This window comes from Meriones unguiculatus, chromosome 14, assembly GCF_030254825.1.
Source record: "Meriones unguiculatus strain TT.TT164.6M chromosome 14, Bangor_MerUng_6.1, whole genome shotgun sequence".
Taxonomy (NCBI): Eukaryota; Metazoa; Chordata; class Mammalia; order Rodentia; family Muridae; genus Meriones; species Meriones unguiculatus.
In genome coordinates, this window is record NC_083361.1 from 31,461,429 (window position 1) to 31,486,203 (window position 24,775).

Sequence of the window (24,775 nt, forward strand, 5' to 3'; positions counted from 1 at the left end):
GCTTTGGATCAAAGGTCAGGAGAAGGATTGGGGCCATTTGGCCCAGTTTCCAAACAAAGCCCATCTCACTGGCGCCAGCCGGTGACTTTTTCTCCATTTAGTAGAGATCTCTGCTTGTTCTCTTCCTTATCTCTGCCCTCACAGATGACTAATGTCAGGAACTTTTACATTCCTCGGTTCTCTGGAGAAGCACTAAGAGGCTTTAATTAACATGGGCCTAAAACTTGCAAATATAAGTTATAAGGCAATTAAAAGAAACATAGGTTACAAAGTTAGTCTGATTCTTTCATGTTAATTTCCCAAAGATAAGCAATTTAGGAAATAAATATCCTTTATATGTTCAAATAAGTTGTTGTTTGGCAACACAGGTGGCAACACAGGAAATGTGTTCACCACAGGGGCACTCCAGGAGAATGTCTCCAAGGACATACACATACAATGCCATCACTCAGGAGGCTGAGGCAGAAGGATGGAGAGTTCAAGGCTAACTTGAGCTACATAGTATACCTTGTAAGAATGAAGTGGGTGGGCTGGAGAGACAGCTCTGATGTAAGGAGCATTCACCGCTCTTGCAAAGGACCCAGGTTCCCAGCACCTACATGATGGTTCATGACCATCTGTAACCATCCAGGGAATCTGATTCCCTCTTTTGATAAAACTTCAAGGACATCAAGTATGCCCATGGTACACACACACACGCACATAAAATGAATAAATCGAAAAACACAAGACAGGGAAATTTGACAAAAGATATAACCACATGAACTCATGCCAGGGCCTTGTGTAGGGCCTGTGCAGGGCGGAGCCTAAACTGGATTAGACTTGATCGACTTCAAGGTCAGTCACCCCTGAATTCTGTGAGCTTCTTGTGAGGACTGAGTTATTTATGTGTTGTGTGTGGATACAATGTGTTTTTTAAAGTAATTAGAAGCCGAGGAAGGCCCTTGATTGTGAAGTTATCTCATGCATGAAGAAAATCCAAGCTTTGGCTTTGCAATCTTGGATATGCCGCAACCTTGTGAGACATCAAGAAGCCTGCAGGGCAGGGGCAGCTTCAAGTCTCAAAATTCATTAGCTCCTTTGCCGAAGCACCTTATTTCTCTCCATGCCACACTGCCTAGCAGAGTACCTGGCACTAAATAGGCCTGTCTCTTTCAGAACAGACATTGAACTGGCTGAGAAACAGTAGTTTTTATAGAGATGCCATTTTTATTTGCATTTCTGTAGTGACTAATGATGGTGAACATATCTTCCTTTGTTGACCAGAAAAAGTGCACAGATTAGACCTGGCTGGGACCCAAACACATGAGCACCTTGATTTTTTCCCTTTTGTTCCTAGATTCATCTAATGAGCTTCCATGAAGGTAAACTCACCTCAGGTTAGACACAGGAAAGCATCCAGAAGAAATAGAAATGCTAGCTTTTGCCATCAGGAACCTTAAATTATCATTAGGGATAAAAATCACAAAAAGGATCCTAATTAGCTTATATGTCTTGAGAATACATACCTTAAAGGAAAAATGACACAAAAGATCGAATCAAAGACCACTTGGAAGTAGACAATTGTTCCCTGAAGGCCCACAGTCCATCCCGACACTTCGTGAAGGAGCTGATGTCCTAGAGCCGGTCAGTTGCACATTTCCTATGAGCACTGAGGTGTGTGCTGTGAACGATAGGTGTGGAGCTCTGAGGATACAAGGGTTAGAGCGGGGTGTCCCAGGTGACCCCCAGGTGATCCTGTTCCTCCTTGCTGCAGATTCATTGCACAGAGTTGGATTACATAACTTCTTTGCACAAGGATCTGGCATTCCAGTGAGACTTCTGGGTAGGATGTTTGAGTTGTTCTGCAAACCAAATGTGTGTGCTGACATGGAAATTGTGCCAGGGAGGGCAGCAGCCCGCCTCTCACCCCAGCAATTCTCCCCAGGCCTAAGTTTGGTTTGGTTTCCATCATGGATCCCCCTGTCTTCCTTCCTCAGCTTCCTGAGGCTGGGCCAACCAGACACGTGGGTAGCTTCCTTTAGCGAGGGCTCAGCAGCTGAACTGGCAGTGCTGGACACGCTGTTAGAGACAAGAGCTTGGCGTGCAGCCTGTTTCCAGCATCTTCTCTCCTTTTGCTGATTCATGAGGAAACAAGGGAGGCCAAAGGCGAGGCAGCAAACATGTGGAATCAGCAGAAGTGTCCACCAGATGTCTATATGTCTGGCATTCAAACTAGAAACACAGGATAGGTTTTCCCAGTTTCGCTGAGAAACTAAGATGCAGTAAAAATCTCCCGCCCATTGGACCGGCCAATATACGAAGATGCACCGGGGTGGAGAGCATCTAAAGTTTTAAATCCGATTTTCGAAACTTAGCAATTATGTGCAAGTATCAGCATGCATATATAAATCCTAACTGCTTCAGACTTCAGTCCTGACAAATTATATTAATCGAGTTCCCAACCAAGGCTCTGACCTGAGTTCAGCTTTGCTGGTTCTGGGAAAATCATCAAAGGTCAGAATTTTAATTCCCCTGCTCTCCTGGTCCCCAATCCTCTGATTCCCCCCTTCCATCTTATTTGTCCTACCAACCCACAGTGCCTCAGCTTCCCCACAGATTCTTGTTCCACATGTAGGTCAGCTCCACAAGGCTGACAAATGAGCACAGCTGTCCAAAATTGGGAGAAGATAAGCTTTAAAGACAGCCTGGCTTGATTCCTTAACTACTCCACAGTCAGAGCACAGTGAGCATCCTTCTCAGCCAGGTGGCCTTAAGAGGTAGCAGATGAGGGCTGAGTGGCCCTTGGTGCCTGGCTGCCCTGGGTGCCAGATTGGGTCTGAGGGCTTTTATCTGTGTGATCTTGAGAGATTACACAACGTCTCTGAGATCACCCTCTCAGCAGCACTCCTTTGGGGAGGTGGAAATTACGTCAGATCCATACAATGCTCGTCACTGGGCTGGCACAGTGAGGGGCCATTAACTATCCGTTATTGCTTTGGCGAACAAGATCTCTGAGTTCCTTGGGAATGAATGTGACACAAAATCATGGCATTTATTTAACTTTTAAGAGAGCCCCATAGGCTAGCTCTTTAATCCCTTTCTTCCTCCAAGAGTCTCTATTTGGGCAGCCGTTTACCTCAGATTCACTTTTACAAACACTACAGTTTTCTTCTGGCTTTTCGTTGTTGCTGTATATTGCCAAAGCACTATTCCAAACCCTAGTTTCATTTTATACATGGATGGTCAAGATAAAGGAGAGTGGGAGTAGGCCAGGTGGCTCCTCTGGAAAAACGTGTGTCCCTTGGACCCGAGTTCAATCCCCCCACAAAGGGTGAAGAAAGAAGAAAGCTTAAGTCATCATGGCAGCACACACTTGTACAAAGGCAGCTGAGCCTCACTGGCATCCAGCCTAGCCCACTTGGCAAGCAAATCAGGGAGAGACCCTGCTGCAAACACCAAGGCAGAAGGCTCCTCAGGAGCAACAGCTGAGGCTGTCCTCTGGCAGGCTCCCAGAAACAAATAAGTAAGTAAACAAGCAGAGTCAATTGTTTGAGATCATCAAATGTGAACAGGTATTCTTAAGCATTTTTAACTGTTTTTCCCCCTTGGTAGAACATTATAAAGATATTATATATATATATATTATATGTATATAATATATATCAACGTCAATCTCACACATTGATAATTGGGCATACATTCTACTAATGTGAAACTGATACGCAAGCCCAGAGAAACGGCCCTTCACTGAAGGCCCAGTGTCAGTTCAAGCACATCATGCTTGACACCTGACCCCCCACAAAGCTCAGCAGCTGAATACAGTGACACCTGCACAAGGCCACATGGGACAGCCACGCACCCCAGAGAGAAGAAAGGTGCAGAGCCGTCATACCACTACTGACCTAAAAGAATGCTTTTTCTGGTTGGGGGAGAACGAGACCAAAGGGCACAACCAGACATTACCCTGAGTGCCCAACACTGGTTTAGCACAGGCTCTGAGTGCCATGGGCTGTAGTTATGAGACATCTGGGCTCTGAAGAAATTCTTTCAGGACATTCCAAAATGTAAATCAGACTCAAGGAAGGATGTTAGGGAGGAAGTGAAGGACCCTTCCCTGGGTTCCCTGTGGCTGTTTTAGAACTGTCTAGACTTAAAAAGTGACTAAGACTCTAATAGAGAGAGGAAGGCATTGCAGGCAGGAACAAAATGAGGAAGTGGAGCCAGAAGCACTGTGCCTTCCTTGAGAGCATGGGGAGAAGGGCTCAGAGAATGGAATGCAGCCTTCCTGTCGCTCTTGTCCTATCTGACCTGATGCCTGGGATTCTGAGATGGCAGCCAGAAGCTCTGTAGTGGACAGGAAGCAGGTGCTGGTCCAGTAATGTGTGCTGTTGTTCCTCGTTTCAGAGTCCCTTCAAGTGGTCATGAGAGGAAATGGCTTCCGACATGCCTGCAGTGTGGACAGGGTCCTCTGCAGCTTCAAGATCAATGACTCAGTCACACTCAGTAAGTCCTGGTGACACTGGTAGGGTCGGGGGACAGGGAGGGCTTGCCAGCACAGCCAGCCACTTACAAACAGGGGCCTACAATGCTGATGAGACCTCCAGGGAGGAATAGCTGGTCCCTTGATGCTCTTGGTTCTGACCTAAGTCTGGACCCCTCTGGGTAGGTCTAAGGGTGCCAGGCTGGGGAATCAGGACAAGGCTTGACACAGTCAGTGTCATCCTCCCCCCCAACCCCAATGAGTACCTGCTTCCTACCTGTGCTCACTCTCTGGAGAGCTTGAGGCTTCTCGGCAAGGCACTGGGGACTCTAGAGTAAGAATGGAAACAAGATAGTCTAGATTGATTAATCCTGAATAAAGCAAGAACCAGAATACTGAGCTTGCTTGTGTGGCTTCTGGGACTTTTTTCAGTCTGGAAGACTCCTGATTGCAGGGGCCATGAAACTCTCGTTGTGATGAATTCCTTACATGAAATCAGGGATATGGAAGTAAAACTAAGTGCATTTTATGAGGAAAAAGGAACTGTCATAACAGTGGAGCCTCTGGAAGACACTTGCAGCTGGCAAGATCTGAGTTTAAAGACATGTGTGTGACTCAGTGGCTGTCCAGGAGAGATGGGAGGTCTGGTTCGAGGAGGGCAGATGCTGGGAGCCTGGTTATTATCTGTATTTGGCGTCCATCACATGGACAATTACTGGCTCCCTGTCTGCAGTGATAAACAGCAGCCCCACTGTGCTGCGTTTTCCATCAGGCTGTGCACTCCCCTACTTCATGCTTTCTGTCCAGTCCAGAGGTTTAGGGGGGAAGGAATGCAGACTTCACCCAAGGGCAGGTTACCCCCCACTCTGTGTTTTCTCCTTATAGCCCCAGAAGACAGTAGGTCTGAACCTATTTTTAAATTAGGAAAATTGGACACACCTTTTTTTTTTTCTCTCCTTGACACCTTGAAACCCTCTTGATAGTTTAAACACAAGCAGTGGCTTCCCCGTACATCTGGAATTTCTGGCTTGGGATAATATCAAACATTGAAAGCACTCAGCTGGTTTTATTAAAAATTGGGAATGTTCTCATATGTCCCAAATGTGTGTGCTGTTTGAAACCATTTGTCAGTGTTCCTGAGCAGGCACAGTGTGGAAGCTGCTTCCCAGGCCACTGTAAATGAACCCCACTTACCCTCCAGAGACCAATCCCAAGAAAAGGCAGAAACTAAGGAGTTGATCTTCCTCTCAGAACAGGGAGCTTTTGAACTAGCCTTCTGTGAGAGCATGATGAGGGGTGGGGGTGGGAGAAAGACACACACAGGACAGACCCACCCTCTAGCTGGCACTTGCCAGTTGGTCTGTCAACCCTGGGATCTTGTCCCTTGGTTCCCCTTCCTGTCCTGGTATGCACTCTGTGGCCTGTCCTCCTCTCACTCACAGAGAAACACAGGGCACTGGAGTAGGAAAGCAGCAGCAATGGCACATCCATCCCACTCCCAGCATAGCCTTGAGGCTGCAGAAGACAGAGACGACTCAATCCCAGAGGGAACTTGCTTGTCACAGAGCAAAACTGGTAACACCAAAGGTGTTCAGCTCACTGTCAACCCAAATTTTAAAAATTACTTAGAAAGTGAAAAGTCGGATAAGACTTCTTTAGCACAGTGACACACACCTTCTTGTGCAGACTTAAAGCCACACCATTCTAACACAAAATCCCCATGAAAGGTAGTCAGTTCAGAGTTGGAAAGGAAATAGCAGGATGGCCCATCTGGCTCCTCTGTAATGGCGACTTGATGGTTCTGGCATCACCATCTTGCAAATGGTGGGAATGTTCTAGAAAGCTAGCCATTGTGACCCCACGTGTTGCCTGTGGCTGTTGGTACTTGAAACCTGGCTGCATGATTGAAAAATTCAACTTTAATTTCACTTGATTTTATTTGTGTTCATATTGCACATGGCCATCTCTGCCACATCAGATAGTGCCATGACATCGTTAACAACACAAGTGAACTGATGACAACATCAGCACCTTCAAATACTTTGGAATGACTTTGCATTCCTAGGAAACTAGAGTCATTAGTTTATTGCTAGACAATACAGGGGCTAGTGAACTGGATGCTTCAGAAGTGGCACCTCACTTATTTTTTCTAATTTTCAAGTCAGAAACTAACATAACTAAAAAATTAATTATGATGTTTTTATATCTATTAGTCGTCGTTCTCTTCTTGTCTTCACCCCTACCACTATCTCAAACTATAAATACCTCAACGTTTACCAGTACCTTTTCCCAGAATTCATTGGTGACCATTAGAAAATATCTCAGGGAGCTGGGGTGATAACTCAGCAGTTAAGAGCACTGTCTGATTTTTCAGAGGACCTGAGTGTTAGTTCACAAGTCTTAAAAATGTCACGCAATCATCAGATCTAAATATGAAGAGATTTATTTGGGGGAAGGAGAAGAGTCAGAGAAGAAACAGTGGGAGAGCATAGAAGAGGAAGGGAGATGGTAAGGGGTCCCTGGGAGAGAAACCTAAGCAAAGAGAGAGCAAGAGAAGAGAGAAGAAGCAGGGGGCCTTTTATCCCAGGCCCCTGGCAGTGGCGACCAATGATGACATCACAAGTGGCTAAGCAACCTAGGAGTATCTATGCACCAACACTGAGTTCAGTTCCCAGCACCCACATCAGGAGGCTCACAACCACCTGTGACTCCAGTGTCAGGCAATAAAACTCATATCACACACACACACACACACACACACACACACACACAAAATAAGTAAAATATTTGAAAATAAAGATATTCTGGGAAAAATGCAACAAGATCTGTTGAGAACAATTTGTAAAGACATACAAGAAGACATATGAGTGACACATAAGGGGAAAACTTTATGGGGAATACAGAGAAAGTGAGAAGAACTGTGAGGGCTGGACTCTAGGGACAGGGCAGTGTTTGGAGACAGACAGCAAGAAAGAGTCCTGGCTCCCTCACCTCCAGCTGCTCCTGTGCCCAGTGTGCGACATTCTGTGCCTTGCTTTCTCTCTGTAAAATGCTTGTGACAACAGCTTCTGGATCAGGTTGTTAGGAGGCTCAGGGGACTCACAGGCATGGCCGTGAACAGTCTTGCTGGTGTTTCTTCATTATTAGCAGTGACAGTGTCATTGTCACTAAACAGAGAAGCAGCAGAACACTGCAAAGATATTACTTGTTTTAAATTTAACATTTTCTTTTAGTACAATCCCAGTAAAAAAAAAATCCATGTGAGTTACCAAAATAATTTTAAAATTTATATGGAAGAATAAACTATAAGACTAGCCAAGTAAAATGCAGAAACCTGCTTGAGCTGACTTTAGAATGAGCAAGATTTAAAAAAAATTATTCAAACAGTGTGTAACTGGTATAATTGGCAAACAGCAATAAAACAGAGCCCCAAACAGAACCAAACTCTGCTGAACTTAGTGTTTTCAGTGACCATTCAGATCAGTGGTGCTGGGACAACTGGCTAACTGCTCAGAGAAACAATTAAGTTTGATTTTTATCTTGCACTTTACAGTTAAATTCCAGATGAACTGAAAACTTTAATGTGAACATGAAAATATAAAATTTCTAGAAAAGTAAATTTTTGCACAATTACCCAGAGAATAAAGATGTCAAGCTATAAGAAACTAAGTGCGAAGGAATAAATTTGATGTTGTAAGCACATGTTTTTAAATTCTCCTCTTACCAGCTCCAACAAAAAAAAAAAAAAAATTCAAAGAGAAAAATAAATAAGGAGAAAAATATTAATAAGATCTATAATACAGGCCAAAAGACTTAGTATAAAGCTATCTAGTGAAGAGAGGCATGTTGAAAAAAGACAGAAAGAGAAAGAAAAATACAGAAAAATGGGGCTGATGTGATGGCTCAGCAGATAAAATTGCCAGCTTGACAACCCGAGTTCAACCCCTGGATCCCACAGTGGAGACAGAGAGCTGAAACTCAGAGTTCTCCTCCGACTTCCACACGTGTGCACACAAGTAATAAGACTTGTTGACAAAAGTAAAAGGAAGAGGTGAAATACATGAGGAGGAAACCTATAGGAAACCTATGGCAAACCTGAGAAGAATAACAAAACTCAGGGCCCAGAACTGGCAAAGGTGCAGACAAATGACACGTTTGTGCATGGTCAGTGAGACACCATCAGATGTCTTAGAAGGCAGTTCGTAAAGTGAGTCCACTGCTTTTTACATTTTTTCTTGTTTTACGAAGCAGAGCTGGGGTTTAATTAAGTCGCCCTTTCTAAGGGTAGGAGAATGGTTGCTGCTGTGGGAATGTCGTATCCCGTGTTGAGACAAAGTTACAAGCAGTTCCTAAAAGCTCTGTTTGGATCTGTCTTGCTTCACACACGTCCACATGAAAATCTGAATTTGCAGCAGCCGCCCCTGAACAAGATGACAGGACATTCATATTTTCTTCTCCCTGGATGTTCGCGAAGATTTGCACAACCACACCTGCCCTGCTATTAGAAAAAGAGCTCATTCAAATTATTTTTAAGCTCAATTTGACTGTTTTGATAATTACTTAGGCCTAGCATACATATTAAACTTAGCATGTGGTTGGCTTTCCAGTCACCAGGCTGAGGTCCTGAACATACCTTGAAAATACAACAGATGCCATCAGTATCCTGGCTGCACATTCTCCTCCTTCAGTATTCAGTGTGCTGTGCCAGGAGAAGGTCTGCTTCCAATTGGCCTAGAGGTGAGAATGCTCAAGTAGGACACTGATGTACCAGCTGAGAAACAACTCATTTTGTGCACAGTAAATAAGAAATTCGCTAGCACAATGATAAAACGCAAGCTATGGTGTTCTCGTGCTGTGTGACACCTAGGCACAAAGACCAGGCTTTTACAGACTCCTCGCACTTTACAAGGCTTGCTGTATGCTCTCACCGCCATGTTTGCTTTTTATATACAATGTTACTTCCCAGCTTGATCTCTTTCTAACAGGCCTGGACTGTTTTGTACACTCCCAAAGGATGGGGCTCCATCCCCTTTGAGGACACTTTCCCAAACAGGCAATTTCGAAAGTTCCCCAAAGAGGCCCAGCTTCCCAAAATAAAGAGGAAGGCCTTCATTTGAATGTGGGTGGTCCAGGATGTTTGTTTCTTTGAAACTTTGTCTTATTATCCAGAAACTATATTTCATCTTAGAAAACATCTAGGAGCCAGGGCTGCTGCCGGCACCCGGAGGTGATTATCAATGCATCTGTGACGGCAGATAGAGGGGGCAGGCTGAGGAAGAGAACCTTAACCTTCCCAACAGAAGTCTTCGCTGTGAGTTAGAGTATTGCATGTGCTGCTCACAGGCACTTCATGTAATTTGCCTGAGGTCCTGAGGGAGCTGATACTGTGTAACTCAGAATGAAGAGATACAAGGACCCCTGGGGTCCTGATTCTTCCCCAGGGAGCTTCTGCTTCTGACTGACTGCTGAGCACCCAGCTTGTTCCTGTGCTGCCCAGGTGCACCTGCACCTCTTCCCTGTGCAATCTCATCTTCATCACAGCCACTCTGTGTGGGAAGAGTTCTCTGTGCTTTCATGTTTGCTGATGAGGAAACAAACTCAGATTAAATGAAAAGTGCAAGGCCACTAGAGGGCTAGGTAACAATTTAAGCTTGGGTGCTCTCCATCCAAGGCTTTGGACCACAACTCTCCTTTGCCATGAAACATGGATTCCTCAAGATCCCAAAGCCCCAGTGTGACCACAGAGGGACACCTCTCCTTTCTAAGTGAGCCCTGGGATGGGTGGAGGAGACAGAGATGTCTGAGCATCTCCACTGCCCCTGCTTTTGCAAAACCTGCACTCCCGGTGCAGGGTCTCCGTACCGCTCCCTCCCCCAAAGAGACTCACAGACCGTGGTTCGATGCAAAAGCAAGAGGCAGTTTATTCCGATCGCGATGGGGGACGTCCCTTCAAAGCAGGAGACGACCCCGAGCATACAAATCACAGAGTTTTTATACCTAAAAGAATTAGGCCTTTACATTGATTAGTCAGCAGAAAAGATAGCAGTAATGTGGGCTGGCAGCTGTAGCGGGCAGCTTACAGCTCCAAGGACAGTCCTTCCATCTTTTCCATCTCTCGGTTCTGTAGCGGGCCTCAATCGCCTGACTTGTTTTTCTTTCTTAGCTGGCCCTTATTCAAGGTCTAGTTGTTTTTCTTTCTAATTTGGGATGGTCCCATTTCTCAGTGTCACTATGAAAGGCTAACAGTTTGCTGGGCCCCGCCTCAGAGATTCCTGCTCAGTCCCTGTGGGCAAGAACGGGATTAGCATTTCCAAAGTGATTCCAGGTGACATTAAATTAACGCTGTAGGGCTGGCGTCCACACTTAGAGCCAGTGAGATAACTGAGCTCAGTGCCACCAGAGTCCTACCAATTTATATATATATACATATATATATATATATATATATATATATATATATCTGACTTTAAAGTCATTGACTGTGAAGTCATAGCCTCTTGTATTTCCCTGAGACCTATTGGCCCACCTGGAGAATATCTTACCTAACTTAATAATAATAAGCCCTGATCCACTGCCAAGAAGTCTCCTAGTTGGAGACAGTCCCATGACTGGAAACTAATTTCAAACACATTGTTAGGTAGGAAATGTTGGGTCATATGTAGATCAGAGTCTCTGGTTCCAGTGATTTCCATCCTGGCTCCAGCCTCTAAGACATGGGCTCCGCTCCAGTGAGTCTGTTCAATTGCTCTGGGCTGCCTGGGTGGTTCTAACCGGCAGCCAGGGCTGAGAACAAGGGAACTGGTTCCACACTGGTGTCATCTCTTTTTTTTCTGAGCAATTCTGAACTTGAAGAGCGTCCCAGGTATTCAGGAAGTGCATCGGTCCCAGCCTCCTTCAATCTTTCTTCCCAGGAAGGGGTGGAGCTGAGATTCTAGCTGCTGTTGCTGTTGTTTGGGTAAGGAGGATAACCCCACCTGTGTCTGTGTGGATGGAAGTCAGAAAATCTTTCCACAGCCTCAGCCCTCCCTGCCTCTCTGCCTCAGCGTGAACTCCAGTCCCTCACGTGCTCCTGGATGACCCACGGAGCTAGACCTTTGTTTTGTTTTTAGCTCCTTGGTTGCTCTCAGAGCTGGCATGGGGAACTGGGGGGCTGGGTGGACGTTCCATTACTCCCTGCACATAACACACTCTGAACTTGTTTTGAAGACTAGGAACTCCTTGCAATCAGAAGAGAAAACGCACATGTAAATTGCGAGTAAACAGTGCGCACTGCTCATCCAGCCCTGGAGGCTGAGCAATCCAAGCTCCAGCCTCGGGGCTGTCTCTCCAGAGCTGTTTGCAACAAGGGACCAGGGTTGGCCATGTGGGCACTGTGTGACGTCACAGAGAACAGAATGGGCTGGGTAGGTGTCCCCTGGAGGAGTGTCCTTAGCCTGCCTCCCCCAAAGCAGATGCTCTGCCTGTCGTGTGCACTGACATGGGGAAGCCTGCCTACTTGGGTCTCTTGTCTCTTCACCTTCTTGTGGCCTCCATTCCCCATTTCTCGCCTTCCTGTTTTTTTTTTTTTTTTAATCGTTTCTCTCACTTCCCATTTCTGTTGCTTTTTGTGGCTCTTTTCTCTCAACCAGCAACAGCTGTACTCCCACTAAGGACCCATTTCCCGGATGAACATCATCAGTATGATGCCCTGTAGAACAGTACTTCCTTCTGGCATCTGGAGTTCGGGGTCTGTTCACTGCCTTAACTGCAAATGGTTACAGGAGCACAAAGCCAGTGCTGGTGGTGTGGAGCACCTGTGACATCTATTCTCAGGGCAGAAGCTACCTACGGCTCAGCAGGGGCTCACCTCTCTACAGGCAGAGCTGGAAAGAAGAGGACCTGGAGGATGAATTTAGGCCATCTAGATTTGACCATCCCCTGGGGGGCGTAAGCAGTTAAGCCCCTTTGATGGTTGAGCCCTGGGGTGCTGGTGACACAGACTGAGTAGGGAGCAGGGACCAGGCAGGTCCAGAGCATAGTGTGGAAAAGGCTCTGGGGTGTGGCTGGAACTCCCAGGAAAGCTTGTTGTCTGAAATGGAGTCGAAAGTGGCTGCTGGGCTGGAGAGATGGCTCAGAGGTTAAGAGCAGTGACTGCTCTTTCAGAGGACCCGAGTTCAATTCCCAGCACCCACATGGCAGCTCACAACTGTCTGTAATAACTCCTCACACAGACATACACACAAACACTGATGTACATAAAAAAAAAGTTCAGTGCAAAAATGGCTGCTAAAAGTGACATCTGAGGGGCATGAGAGGGATTCTCAGACAAAGAGCTTCAAGTCAGACTTGAAGGAGATGCCAGGTACAGTGGAGGAGAGTGATCCATGTAAGTTAATGGTCACAGGTCGATTCCCTACTCACATGAGTTAGGTTCACAATTGCACTGAAGGAAGGGCACACTGCTGTGGTATGAACAAGGTGGCAGAAATGGATGGCAGTAAGGAGGGTTGATCCTGAATGCAGGAAGGAATGAGACAGTTACTGGTTTGGGACCCTGTGTGGAAAACAGAGCACCCGTGCCAAGGACTGTAAATGTCTCAAATGGCAAAGCTGCCTCTGCTGCCAGTAACAGAAAGAAAAGCACTGGGAGGACAGAGGTGGTGCTGGGTGAGGATGAGGGTGAAAGGGGAGCTGAGGCCAGGTGCGAATGTTTCCAGCTCAGGAGCTCTCTGAAGTTCAGGGCTGTGCAGGGAGTGACACAGGCATGCCTCACACCTGGCTCAAGCAACGTAGGAAATGAAGCAGGTTTGAGGGGAAACAGGTTAAGCCTGGAATCCCCAGGCCCAGTGGGGTGGAGAAAGGAATGTTAGGCCCAGCAAGAGCCTAATGGGCTCAGCAGGGTCTTAACTACCAAAAGAAGCACTTAAAAGAGACTCTCGGAGACCGACCGTTGCAAATGCATGAGGTTTTATTTTTACTATTGCACAATAGGGTCACCCCTGCTAGTCAGCAAGGAGCGGCCCTGGGAGACAAAGACCTTAGGTTTTTAAAAGGCAGAAGGTGGGAATCTCCTGGAGTTGCTATCTTGGCAATTTTAGGATTGGAGGAGGTGTTTAACTTTTAAAATAATTGGTTGGTTCTGGGCACCCTTAGGTCCAGTCAGTCCTGCCATAAATATCTGATCTCCAAGTCAGTTTGGAATTTCTTGCCACATGAGGTATAGCCACAGTTAAAGATGGGAGAGTAACTAATTTATCCCGTGTCTTTTCTGAGGAATGGGGGTTACAGGCTTTGGATCAAAGGTCAGGAACTATGCAGGAGAAGGATTGGGGTCATTTGGCCCGGTTTTCAAACAAAGCCCATTTCCCAGGCGTCAATCGGTGATTTACTCTTCATTTAGTAGGGATCTCTGCTTGTTCTCTTTCTCCAGCACTCCGCTAAGTGCCCAGATGTATTTCTCTTATGCATGAATTCCATTTCAGGGTGTCAGATCATCACCTAACTCATTCTTCAAATGTGGCTAATGGAAAGAGCTAGGGCTTGGGTGCCAGGGGGCCTGGTTTCTAATCCGTACTCCCCGGAACTTTTACAAGCTGCAATCCAGCGGCCACAGCTCAGGTGCCAGCAGTGGGCGGCAGCACTGAAGGCTGGGACAGGGCATGAAGAAAGCCTAACTCAATTCTCCCTCTCCTTGCTCACCCCTAGAGTAGTCTGAAACCATGTGCGCTTAGCCGGGGCCTGGGGAGAGAGCTCAGTGGGTAGAGGTGCTCACTGTGTAAACATGAGGACTGAGTCCTCAGCACCCACATACAAAGCCACACCAGTGTGCGGATCTGTAACCACAGCACTGGAGGGGTAGAGACAGGAGGTTCCCCAGAGCCTGCTAGCCAACCAAGGAAGCCAAATTGGTGAGCTCTGGTCCCAGTGGAAAACTGTCTCCAAAAATAATGTGGGAAGCACAGACCATCCCCAGTCCTCATGCACACACATACGTGCCTTCATAGTTATATGCACAAGCACACACACACACACACACACACACACACAACATTAATTTGTGCTACAAACAAAAATATAACCTTAAGTTTGTCTGTGCCTTCTACACTTAATTCACGGAGACATGTTTTTCTCCCAGCTATAATCAGATCAGCCCAGGCATCACCTCTGCAGGACCACTATTGGAAACAGTCTGTATCTGCTTGTTAGGAAAACAAAACCTCCACCCTGACCCAGTGTGAGATCTTCGCTCCTCTGCACTTGAAGGAAGGCAGGTTGTGTCTCCTAGCCTGCCTATGCTCTTCTGAGCCTAGCCACTGTCTGGTCTGTGAGCCCAGCTCCTGCCTCAGGCTGGGCTGGTGTGTAGAAGGTCCTTACCAGCTAGCTGAACAGTATGCCCCACAGCTAATGTTGCCTCTTCTCCTGTGCTCTTTCCAGCTTTGAGACCCTTCTGCAGTTCCCTCGGTGCAGGCAGACTCCCCCAGCATTGCTGGTGACCACTTCCATAGCCTCCAGGTCCAGGGGTTACCACCTGCTCTGGCTCCTGAAGACCCTCCCCCACCTAATGGCCCCTTGGACAGACCCCACCGGACCCCCTCCTGCATGGGCCCACAAGTGACACTCTAAGAATAAACAGGCGGCTGCCTTGACCCTGTCCCCACTATCTACCTCACCTTCTCAGATAGAAGAACTCTGTGTCCACCCCTTCAGGAGATTCATTTCCAAGTGCTCTGAGTCACTGGCTAGAGATAGCTGCTCTAGCTCTCCCCTGTACCCCTGGAGGAAGAACCATGGGCAGTACATGTCCCAGTGTTGCTGTCTCTGCAGACACTCCCCCCACATGGCCTTAGCTGTACACCTGGCAAGGAAGGCCGTGAATCATGGGATCAGTTGCTTGGTTCAGCATCCCATTGGTGTGTCTTATGTCCTGGAGCCCGGTCAAAACGTCCATTTTAACATTCATGACATCCATCTCAGGTTTTAGTTAGTCATGTTTAAATGTAAGCTTGGTGGGGGCTTGGCTTCAACCCATTCATTCCACATTCCAGCATAGAGTAGGCATAATCACTAAAATAATGAATTAACAGTAACTAGAGGAGCCCCCATGTCCTCAACCTGTGAGCATTAGACGTAGGAACCCTACCATAGGAATGAGCCCTACCCCTGCCCCCAGAGCTGGGAACCCAACCCAGGGCCTTGCATTTGCTAGGCAAGTGCTCTACCACTGAGCTGAAGCCACAACCTCCAAAATGATTTTTTATTTAACATTTGCTGCACCACTGGAATCTGTTGGCCACAGTAAGCACCTAAGAAAATGGTTATAAATAAAATAACATGCCCAGGCAAAGGGCTACAGTGTGTGTGTGTGTGTGTGTGTGTGAGAGAGAGAGAGAGAGAGAGAGAGATATCTCAGGATGGCCTTCTGATCCTCGTCCTTCCACCTCCATTGGCGAGGTTAGAGGCATGTGACACTCCATCTGTTTTATGAGGTGCCAGAGCTTGAACCTCAGGCTTCATGTGTGCTAAGAAGCACTCTACAGCTGAGCCACATCTCCAGCCCAGGTCTAAGCCAGATCCAGGACAGCGCAGCATCCCTCCTGCCCTTCCTCCAAACCTTCCCTGACCACGCTGTTTAAAACCCCAGTAACAGATACTCTGTGCTACATGAGTCTTTCCTGACAATGCGGACCTCTCCATCCAGCCAGGGCAGCTGCCAGCCACTGCCCTGGACACAAGAAAGGGCCGGAACCCTGGACTCAAGAGCCTGCAGGGTCCAAGCCAGGAGGCAGTGGGCAAGGGAGTGGGGCACTGTGAGAGGTTGGCAAGAAGGTAAAGAGAAAGGTTAGGTAAGGCCAATGCATTTTAAGGGCTTCCTGCTGGCACTTCCCCCTTTCCATGCAACTTTTAAGAATCGGTTGATTTCTAGAGCTAGAAGGAATTGTTAATATTATCAGATTCTGTGGTTTTTAAACAGATCTGAGCCAAAGACAAAGATGCTTATTTAAATGAACTTTTACCTGTCAGCCAATAAGAAAATCAGATAAATGCTGTTCATCTGGTTCTGAGTGGACAATGAACACACACATATGTATAATTACATGCACACAAACACACATATACAACATGCACATAAACACATACATATCACCTATGCAAATGCATACCTACACATATAGATACACATACATTCACTCTACCCACACGAACACACATACATATATGAAATATACACACACACAAACATATATCAAGAAACATAGACACACAGTTTTCGCACTGGGTCAGTGAGTGCTCATGAAACAGTGTGTCCAGACACCGTGAGTAGAAGGCTCTGAGCACCCTCCACCATCACCATGGTCAAGGGCTATCCAGAGGTCAGGAGTAGACGAGCAGTAGAGCAACATCTCCCTTGATCACAGAGTACTGTCCTCTTCTCAAAGGTCACCTATTCTATTCTATTAGCATTTGTGGAGACAAAAGAGCCCTTTCATGGGGCCACTGAGTACTTCCCTGTAGATTTAATGCCACAAACAACCGCACTCCCGTCACAGATGCGCATTGTTGTATTAACCAGGCATGCAGTTCTTTCACCTTCTCAGAGCCATGTAAATTGCAGCTAATTGTGCAGCCCCATCGCTATCTTTCCTTTAAATGTGCTTTGCAGCAGCGTGGAGTGATTTGCTGAGGTGCAGATAAACTCCATCTCGCAGCCAGTCTGGGAGTCCAGTAAGAGTTGCAGAAAAAAATGAGCACAGTTTGCTCTCAACAAACCTTTGCTCAGAGGTGACCACTGCTTCCTGTCTTTGGGACTTAGAAGCAATCTGTTGAGTAACGTGTCTAGGCTCTCGCCAAGGACTCCAGTCGGCAATTCCCACCCAAGTTGCTTAAGGTTTCCAGACCTCCTGCTTGCTGGGCAGCGTCCAGGGCACAGACATGTGTTGGTATAATGTTTTCTCTTAATGTCTACACCTTACCCTTGTTCATTTAAATGCTGATTTCTCCCCCACCCCACCCCCAACTCTCTGTTTCAATCCGGATATTGCATTGTGATAATCATTCTAAGCATCCTGTCTCAACTCTTGTGTAAACAGGAACAAAATAAAGCAACTGGACACAATGTTGAGCAGGGAGGAGCCAGAGGACAGGAAAGAGGGGAGAAGCCAGAAGGCAGGAGAAGAGTGGGAGGAGAAGGGGCGAGAGAGAGTGAGGAGAGCAGAGCTGGAGGAGAGATCTTGGAGGACGTGGAGCATGAACCAGACCTAAGATTTCACAAAAAAGCAAGTATAATGTGGGAAATCTAAATGTTAGGAAACTGAGGGCTTGGAGGTTTAGGAGGGAGTAAATTTTGCCAAGCATTGTGTTCTAGGTTAACTAAAAACCCAGTCTCTGTGTGGTGATTTGGTTTTACAGCTGCTTAAGATTAACAGCAAAATTTACTAGAAGATAAAAAAATATAGTAAATATTAATAGTCACCTACAACAGATATTGCTTCTTCATCTCTGTCGCTCTACGTTTTATCACAGGGATGGGCCACTCTCCCCTGGAGCGTTCAGTTCGGTGTAATTATTTCTGTAACAGCAACCCAGGCAGAGCTCAGGCCAGCTCAAGAACAGACTTCACAATCAAGCTTGCGTCCTCACTGCGAGCTGCTACATAATTACGTCTCTGATCCTGAGAGATGAGCTCATGGGAGAGCTTCAAGGATCCGACACAGTTCCATACAGGAGGTGCTCCTATGGGGTCTGCTACCTATCTGCATGGCTGTTACTGTAAGAAGGTGGGAGAAAGCAGGCCAGGCATGGATGAAGGCCCACATGTGAGGAAACATTTATGGGTACACACTGGGTTACATTTCAAGGTAATGCATGCGGAAAACACTCTCTTCCTTCGGCAGCTTGGGTTCTTACAGAAAAGAAATCTTGAGAGATTGTCTATCTCTGTACTGTGAATCTGCAGCCCCGGTCAGATGCATGTCTTAGGGGGCAGCCCCTGCTGATTCCTGGAGGAGCACACCTTTTGGGGTACACACAGTGGGGTTTGTGGGCAGAGGCTTCTGGACTGTTCCTAGTGCTGAGGGAGCTCACCAGAGGACTTGGATATTCCCTGAGGTCTCTTGCCTCAGAGAGACAGGACCAGGTACAAGGCGGCTCCACAGAACACTGCAAACCCAGCACGGAAAAGACAGCCCTTGTGTGGAAAACCGCAGAAATGTCGTGCCAGGCCTCTCAGCTGCACTGGGCTTTACATGTTCTAGGTTGATTTTTAGAGCCAATGTGTGTGTGTGTGCGTGTGTGTTGTTTTTTTGTTTTTGTTTTTGTTTTTGTTTTTGTTTTTTGGTGGGGTGTTCTTTTAAAGTTCTTGAGTAAGTCCTTTTATTTTTTTCAGTTTAAAACAGAAACAAAACCAGAGGTTGCGAATCCTTTCATATTCTCACGTTATAGATAGGTCAGCAGGGGGATGCCATTGATTGCCCTCTGAAAGTGACCCCTCCAGTGCTGCCTTGGCATCAGCCCATCAGAGAACTTGGCAGCACTCACTCTACTAGCTGAAGGCGAGGCAGTGACTGACTGGGTGGGTGGGGCCGGCTTTGGCTTTCTTTTTCCTTAGGTACCTACTTCTGGCTGAATGGTCTGGGCCTGACCCAGAAAGGCCTCCACTCCCTGCGCTAACCCTGACCAAAGTCCAGCAGGAGTCTGGAGTCACTGAGAATGAAACCCCAGCAGCCAGGAAGCCAAGCCCAGAGGTAAAAGGCACACAAAACATCTGGCCTCTGCACTCATAGCCTTAATAAACACTGGCAGAAACCCACAGCCTGTTAGCTGTCCCGTCCCTCCTCCACACCCTGACCATGGTGCATGTTGGGGCTTTGACACCAGCCTTTAGCAAGCAGTTCAGAGGAGGTCCAGGTTCCTGCTCTGAAAAGCTCTGCAGTTTGTCCAAAGCTGTGGTGCCACCTTGGGGAGTGGCACCAATTCACTGAAGGGCATCCTGCGAGGACGCATGCCGGATGGGTAGTTACCTCACACAGCTGCTCTCAGCGCAGGCCAGAATGGAATGTGGCTTCCCCATGCTGGCTTAGGGGACTTCTTCAGCTGAACCATCACTAAACCGCTGAGATCAGAGATTCCTCCCTGTGAAAGCTGGCTGTCCTGTGCCATCCTCTCCCACTGCAAATGACAAGGGCGACCACAAGATATTCCATTTGAAATCTGTCTTAATGCTTCTCTATTAAACCTGAAAAGAATCTTTATTATTTAAAAACAGTTAGTGACCAGTTGCTGGGAGGCCCCAAAACTTGTGTTGAAACATCCAGTGCTAAGGAACTGGAGAGCTGGCTCAGCAGTTAAGTGCACTCACAGTTTTTGCAGAGGACCCAGGTGCCCTTCTCAGAATCCATATGATGGCTCAAAACCTTCTGTTCCTCCAGTTTCAGGGAATCTAGCACTTTCTCTGGCCTTCACAGGCACCGTGCATGCACATGGTACGTATACATACAGACAGACCCCTCCATGATATGGCTAAGGGAAAAGTGTTTATTGTGCATAGGAGAAGAGAACATCCAGAGGCATCTGGAAGAGTCCAAACACAGAGAGAAAGTAGTAGATTGAACATGGCCAGCAGACTGGACCTGTCAGGGATAGAAGCAGGAGCAGAGAGGAAAAAAATAAAGGGGAAGAAGGGGGAGACAGAAAGGATGACAGAGACAGAGGCAGACAGGCAGGCAGACAGACAGACAGACAGACAGAGACAGAGACAAAAAGTAGCCAAAGTAGCAGGGTTATAAGGAGGATGAGTGGTGGAGGGGAGGGAAGCCTGTGAGCTGGAAGGAGTTTAGGGGAGGGGAGGAGGGGAGAAAGGCTAGGGGGATACATGGACTTTGGAATGTTTAACAGGTACCTGTGATGCTGAAGGACCCTGAAGATGGACATGCACTTTGCTGTGCTAATAGGCACTGCAGAGAACCATTTGTCCCTTGTGGAATTTAGGGAAAGAGAGTTTCTTTTGGACCTGACAACTTACACACATACAATACAAGTAAGATAATGAACTCCAGTGCTAGTCCCTATCACTCATGCACAAGCAGACAAAGGGTTTAGCAGTGTCAGAAATTACCACAGCTAAGTTGCACGGATGTACCTGTTCTAGGATGCCCATGGATGTGTCAGTTTTCGGGATTCTCTGGTTCCTTCAAGGCCTTGTACAGGAATATATATTTAGCTATCATGTTGAGCTGGGGAATCCAGATTCTAGAAGATCCTCCATGGCCAAGAACTTTCTCAGCTGTTTTATGGCTGGGGTTTCCGATGATAAGGAGCCACTCCTAAAGTGACTAGAAAGGCTCCTTTTGCTTGGCGTTAGCATTAAGTTACAGGAATTGGAGATATGGGCCTTGGAGAGGGAAGCATTACATTCAAGTGAGGCTAGCTTTAAAGAGTTATATTGTGCAGTTTGTTTTTTTTAAGATCTTGAAAAACTGAATTCAGTTCCTCTCTTAGCCATGTGAGAAAACACAACATAGAAACATACTAGATGGAGAAAGCAGCCTTCATGCCACCCAGAATCTGCTGGTGTCTTAATCTTGACTTGGCAACTGTAAGACCTAGGGTCTCACAGCTCAGGAGTTTAAGATCACGCCCTTCCCAGAAACTCCCCCAGACCAAGACTCGTTACAAAAGCAAGAGGTTTATTAACCATTGTACAATGGGGTCACCCCTGCCGGTCAGCAAAGAGTGGCACCAGGAAACAAAGGCCTTTAGGTTTTTAAAAGAAAAATTGCGGGAAATTTGAAGTTGCAGTTTTGGCAATTTAGGATTGGATGAGGAAGTTATAAAGTAAGATAATTGGTTAGTCTTAGGTGCTCAAGCTTGGCCAGTCCTGCCAAGTGTGGATGTAGCTGCAATTTAAGATGGGGGTGGTTAGCTCATCCTTGAAGATTAGGGGCTACACACTTTTGGCTGGAGGTCAAAAGCTACTCAGAAGAAGTCTAGGTTCGTTGCTAAGAAATGCTATCTGAAGGACAAGGGTCTGGTCCTTCTTTTGCTGAGTGAAGGTCATTGCTTGCTTGCCCTTTTTTTTTATATCTGTCCTCACAGATAGGGTCACATTCCTTCACTCTCTGGAAAGGTACTAAGAGGCTTTAGCTTAACCTGGACCTAAAACTCAAAACTATAGGCTTTAGAAGACATATAGGTTACAAAGTTAGTCTAACCCTTTCACAACCTCCAGCAGTGCAAATAACCAACTTCTATTTTTTTTTTATAACTTATCAAACATGAGGTGTTTTTAAAGGTCAGGAAGAAAACAGAATACCTGGCTACGGCTCCATCACCCACAGCTGAGAAGGACGATTTACTGTGTGGACAATTCAGGTGGCATTTGTTGTTTTTGTTCTTCCAGACAGGGTTTCTCTACATGACCCTGAATGTCTGGTGTGCCACTCTGTAGACCAGGGTTAGGGCTAGGATTAGGGTTAGGGTTAAGGTCAGGGTCAGAGTCAGGGTCAGGGTCAGGTTTAACATTAGGGTAAGGGTTCAGGTTAGGGTTAAGAGTAGGGGTCAGAGTAGGGTTAGAGGTAGGGTTGGGCTAGGGCTAGGGCTAGGGTTAGGGCTAGGATTACTATTAAGGTTAGGCCTAGGGTTAGGGATAGGGTTAGGATTAGGGTTAGGGTTAGAGGGGTTAGGGTTAGGGGTTAGGGTCAGGGTCAGAGTCACAGCTGGGGAATCAGGGTTAGGGGTTGGGTTTAGGGTCAGGATTAGACTAGTTAGGGTCAGGGTCAGGGTCAGGGGGTTAGGGTCAGGGTTGGGATAGGGGTTGGGGTTGGGGGGTTAGGGTTAGAGGGTTAGGGCTAGGGTTATGGTTATGGTTATGGTTAGGATTAGGTTAGGGTTAAGGCTAAGGTTAGGTCTTGGGCTAGGCCTAGGGCCAGTGCTAGGTCAGGGTTAGGTTAATATTAGGGTTAGGGTTAGAGGGTCAGGGTTAGGGTTAGAGTTAAGGTTAGTTTTAGGATTAGTGTTAGTGTTAGGGCTAGGATTCAGGTTTGAGTTATGGTTAAGGATAGGGTAATGGTTAGGGCTATGGCAAGGGCTAGAGTTAGGTTTACGGTTACAGTTACATTTAGAGTTAGAGGGTTAGGGCTAGGTCTAAGGCAAAGGCTAGGACTAGTGTTAGGTTAGGGGTAGGGCATGGCTAGAGTTAGGGATAGGACAAGTTTAGGGTTAAGGTTAGAGCTAGGTCTTAGGCAAAGGCTAGGGCTAGGGTTAGGCGTAGGTGTAAGGTTAGTGTTGGGGTCAGGGTTAGACCTAAAGCTAGGCTTAGGGCTGGTGTTATGGTTAGTGCTAAGGTTAGGGTTAAGGCTAGGGCTCTAGCTAGGGCTAGAGATAGGGTTAGGGTTAGGGTTAGTGCTAGATCTATGGCTAGGGTTAGGACTGCGGCTAGGGTTAGGCTTAGTGTTAGGGTTATGGCTAGGGATTGGGCTAGGGCTCATGTTTGGGTAAGGGTTTGAGTTAGGGTTAGTGTTATGGTTAGGGCTAGGGCTACGTCTATGGTTAGGTTTAGGGTTAGAGTTATATTTAATGTTAGGGTTAGGTTTAACGCTAGGGCTAGGACTAGGGTTAGGGATAGGGTTAAGGCTACGGCTACAGCTAAGGTTAGGGATAGGGATAGGATTATGGTTAGGTTTAGGGTTAAGTCTAGGGCTAGTGTTGTGGCTAGGGCTATGTCTATGGTTAGGGTTAAGGGTAGGGTTAGTGTTAGGCCTAAGGCTAGGGCTAGGTTTATGGTTAAGGTTATGTTTAAGGTTAGGGTTAGCACCAAGGCCAGGGCTAGGGCTAGGGCTAGGGCTAGAGCTAGAGCTAGAGCTAGGGTTAGAGCTCAGGCTAGGGCTATGTTTAGGGTTACATTTAGGGTTAGGTTTAGAGTTAGGGCTAGGGTTAGTGCAAGGGCTAGGGTTATGGTTAGGGCTAGGTTTAGTGTTAGGGCTAGGGCTAGGGCTGGGGCTAAGGTTAGGCCTAGGGCTAGGGTTAGGGTTTGGGTTAGGGCTAAGGCTAGAGATAGGGCTAGGGTTAAGGTTAGTCTTAGGGTAGGTTTAGGGTAAGGGTTAGGGTTAGGACTAGGGCTAGGGCTAGGGCAAGGTTTAAGGCTAGGGTTAGGGTTAGGGCTAGGGCTAGGGTTAGCGTTAGCGTTACGGTTAGGGTTAGGGTTAGTATTAGGCTGATGGTTAGGGATAGAGGGTTAAGGTTAGAAGGTTAAGGTTAGAGTGTTTACATTAAGGTTGGGTTAGGGTTATGGTTAGGACTAGGGCTAGGGCTAGGGTTAGTGTCATTCATTCATTTTAATGACAATATCAAAGCTGTCATTAAAGCTGATATACCATCTAACATATTAAAATTTTTATTTATATAAAAGTCAATCCCATTTTTATCAACAGTATCTTCATGGGATCCTAATCTTACATATACATTTAAAATAACCTTTTTTTTTCTAAAGTTTAATTTTATATTTTTTGTGGGGTCTCATCACCCCATTTTCTATAATTAAGTGAATTAAAATAAGACATTTGATAACGGAGGAGGCTACAGCTGGAATACAAAGTGAATAAATTATATTCAATAATAAGAAAGAAAAATTTTAAAAATAAAATAGGAAATACAAATAGGACAAAAACAAGCAAACAAATTTCAAAACATAAAAGACTCATGTGAGTATTGCCACTCATTTGGCATGTGTATGTGTGTGTGCGTGTGTGTGTGTATTCTGAGATAAAAATACACATAAAATTTATGTAAGATAGGCAGGAGAACCTTAGAGTAATGTGGAAATAAAATAAATATGATTTAAATATGTTGTTCGAGAATGAGGAAAATACAATTTAAAAATTTGAAAATATCCTTTACGGAAAAATATCATAAAATACCATTTTTCTAACTCTGGAAATTTTCAAGATCTTCCAAATGTTGAATTTATCTTTTACCTGTGTCACGAGTGCTTGATTATGCTGGAGGACTTTAACCGAGATGCCACAAAGGGCGGCAAGGTATTGATAAAAGCCAACACCAGAATGATTTTTGAATGCTGCTTTAGTCACACTAATCACATAGATATCTCTTATGGGGAATACAACCTGGCCACATGTAGGGTAGGCTACGTAATTTTATGGTATATATTGATGGACAAGAAATTAACTTTTTGATGCAACTGTATTTTAAATAATCATGATGGTATTGCCAGTATTTTACTTTTTGCAGTATTTTAATTTATATATAGTTTCTTTTTACCTCAAGTTAATGCCTTCATTGTCTCAATTCCCTCAAGACTCATTAAATTTTGTGTTCATTTTT

General features: G+C 46.1%; 1 long non-coding RNA gene across 1 annotated transcript in view; it reads left to right on the top strand.

The window, feature by feature from the left end:
* The window catches only part of LOC132647188 (uncharacterized), a 40,268-nt gene that overhangs the window by 8,813 nt on the left and 6,680 nt on the right, over nt 1–24,775 (top strand). The window contains exons 4-5 of the long non-coding RNA XR_009585496.1: nt 4,387–4,485; nt 17,963–18,297. This is a non-coding gene — a long non-coding RNA (uncharacterized LOC132647188). The remainder of the gene's footprint in view (nt 1–4,386; nt 4,486–17,962; nt 18,298–24,775) is intronic.